The sequence below is a fragment of the Taudactylus pleione genome, unplaced genomic scaffold (genome assembly GCF_031769625.1).
Source record: "Taudactylus pleione unplaced genomic scaffold, aTauple2 ptg000149l, whole genome shotgun sequence".
NCBI classification, from domain to species: domain Eukaryota; kingdom Metazoa; phylum Chordata; class Amphibia; order Anura; family Myobatrachidae; genus Taudactylus; species Taudactylus pleione.
In genome coordinates this window covers 875,855-879,121 of record NW_028284551.1, presented here as the reverse complement: position 1 = coordinate 879,121, position 3,267 = coordinate 875,855, and positions in this window count along the sequence as shown.

The following is a 3,267-nucleotide window of genomic DNA, read 5'->3' as shown; positions in this document are numbered from 1 at the left end:
ATGAAATTCACCGCTAGTTACATGGGGTGAGAGAGAGGCAGGATGAGTAATACTCCGCCTTTAGCCGGACTCTCCTACACATATTAAAAGTTGTCAGCGCCCATTTTATTGGTTGTCTAGCACCATTCTGTAGCAAGCAACCATTTTATTGGTGGTACTGTATGTGACCCATAATGAAACAGACGGCAGCCATTTTCTTAGTTGTTCCTTAACTACACACTGGGAGCAGCCATTTTCTCATGGACAAAATGGAGATAGCAACTTAATACAACATAACACCATATAAAGAATGGGGAATACATTATAAAACTGTATCCAGCATAGTATAAAAATACAAATACAATATAGTAATGTAGCATCACATAAAAATACAAATAAAAATATATAATTATTTCACATAGCTTATAAAAAGGGGAGGAGAAGGGGGAGGCACATCTTCATACAAAATCTCTATACTGAGAAACAATAAATTAAGAGATATATACAAATATTGGATAAAACTCAGAGGATAAATGAAGACAACATATATATATGTTCAAAATGAAGACATAATATATATGTATAGCATACTTGCTGACATTCAGCTCCCTCCTTCCGGGAGGGAGCTGAATACCTGCATACTGCGGGAGGGGGTGACCAGACACTGATGCCGGATTGGGGGCGGAGCCGGGGCGGGGCCGCATGATCACCTCCTCTTCACAATGCCAACATTAAAGGCATTGTGAAGCAGGGGGCGGGGCACCGATGACGCGATGCAGCGCGAATCGCATCATCGCCCCCTGTCAATGCAGAGATTTCTATTAGTGGACGGGGGGGAGCAGGTGGCGGCCGGGAGGCTTACCTGCCTTTTCGGGGGGTCGGGAGCGGCACGTGATATTCAAGAGGCTCCCGACCAAATCGGGAGGGTAGGCAAGCCTGATGTATAGTGATAATGTATCATTAGAAAAGCAACTTAAAAGAACCCGGTACAGGCTTAAAAGCACCAAATTAACACTTTAAAATCTTAAAAGCACCAAATTCATAGTTTACAAACCCTAAAAACAGATAATAATAATAATAAAAGCAGTATTTATAAAAAAAAGGGGCAATCTCATAGCTGTCATTGAGGCCATGGGGTAATAGAGTATTCAATTCAAATATCCAGAACATTTCTTGCAGAGACAATCTAGTGGCCAAGTCCCCTGCCCTTGGGCCCAGTTTCACATGTTCAATACCTCTAAATAATAAATTCTCAGGGTTAGCATTGTGGTGTGTTTTCAAATGTCTGGATATGGAGTGGCCCTCAATTTGTTCTTTATGTTTGACATGCTCCTGGATTCTGAACTTAAGGTTCCTCTTAGTTTTCCTTACGTATTTCAGGCCTCAAGGACATTCCAATACATAGATAATGGAGCAGGTATTGCAATTAATAAAATATTTCCTGTTGAACGTTTTGCAGCCATCAAAATTGGAGAACACTCTTATTTTGGGATGTAGGTACTTGCACATATTGCAATTTTGGTACCCCCAAATTTGTGCCCAAATAGGGGTCCCCCAATTTTTGTATTATATATAGATATTTCTGCCCAATTCACTATAGTTGCAGGGCCTGCTCCTGTTAGTCCCTACTGAGCATGTGCAGTCAGGGGGGAAAAAATTAATCCCTGGGACAGTAACCCCTTTTTGCGGGAAAATAAAACACCCCCATTCATTGGCAGCCTAGGTGTCCAGGCAGAGAACTCTAGGGACTGCCTGTTGTTGGGGTTCCCCTATCCACTCAGGGAAGTTGGATAGTGGGGGGCGGAGAGAGATGTGAAGGTTTTAAAAGAGCAACCCCTCAGTAGAGGGAGTGAGGTGTGAGGAACTTTCTGTGGTGTACCCTTTGATCTGTGGAATATGGGGAGAGTGTGTTCACCCCTTGGTTGCCCTGGATTACAATTACTGTACTCCGTAGCAGAGAGCAGTACCCCACTGGAGTGTAATGCCAAGCCCCTACAAGTGCCTTACCATGGATTATAAATACTGTACTCCACAGCAGAAGAGGAGTACCCCACTGGATTGGCATACCAAACCTCTACAAGTGCCTGAGGTGTAATTACACTCACCTTGGAGGCTAAAGAACCCTGCTGAGCCTGCCCCTGCAGGACCCCTAGAGTAATCTCCACCTATACCTGTACCTGTCAACCACTGCACCCAGGAAGACTGTTGCTGCTGGGACTTGCTGGGAGAGCCGTAGGACGCCTTATGCTGTGGGCTGCCTGGAGAAGTGCCCGAAGACACGAAAGATCGGCACGGAGGAGCTGCCTACGGGATCAAGGGGAAGGAGCCCGCACAGCGACTTGACCACCAGCGCTGACCAGAGGGACGCCCACCTGGAGCAAGGCTACGCTGGAAGGACCCAAGAACACCGTGCAAGGGAAGAGACAACCCCAAAGGAAAAGGCTCAAGGACCCCTGGGCTGCAGTAACTTCTCTGCCAGACAGAGCCCTAAGAAGGGGAATTTCCACTGCAAGCATCCCTGTGTACTGACATCTGAGGACTGCTTCTTGGAGCTCTGGTGCAGTGCTAAGCATCCCGTAGCTTTGGCGGATTTTGTGGAGACTGAACAGCCACAGCTTGGGGTGAGACCTGTGCATTTCCTGGGTACCTGTCCATGTGCCTTTCCCCCTACCTTCCTCCTTTACTACCTCCCTTCACCCTCCGTGCCACCAGTAGTTTTGTCCCACTTAGAGGGCCCTGTATATATGTCCTGAGGCAGTATGAGGGATTTCTTTTCCACTTAGCACGCAGCCATGTTTAATAGTTAGTGAGTAGTACACTTAAGTGCCTGGGTTTGGTGCGCGATATTACCTAAGCAGTTATTAGGGAGGAAGAAGGGATAGGATACCCCCTTTTCTCATATTCATTGCTTATCTGGTGTTTTATCTTTCTTGTGAACCTCCAGTTTATGCTGGGAGGGGACGTGATTTGAGTTATTGTGTCAGCCCATGTCTGATGCATTTGTGATTATTGTAAAGGCTGTTTTCTTGCGATGTAATATATATGTAATATATATGTATTCGCTGGTCTTGGTGTAAATGCAAATGTCTCATTGCTAAAGTTTTATTTTGTTTGCTTGTACATATATGCCCACCGAGGCATTCTTTCTATTTATGCATGTATAGGTTTGCAACTGTCTCTGTGCCTAATGTCAGTCAATTGCTAATTGTTTGCTGTACTGTGATGGTGCATTGCTGGTTTTCAATATTCTAATGTAATGTATATTCATCCTTGCCAGTGCCTAATCTG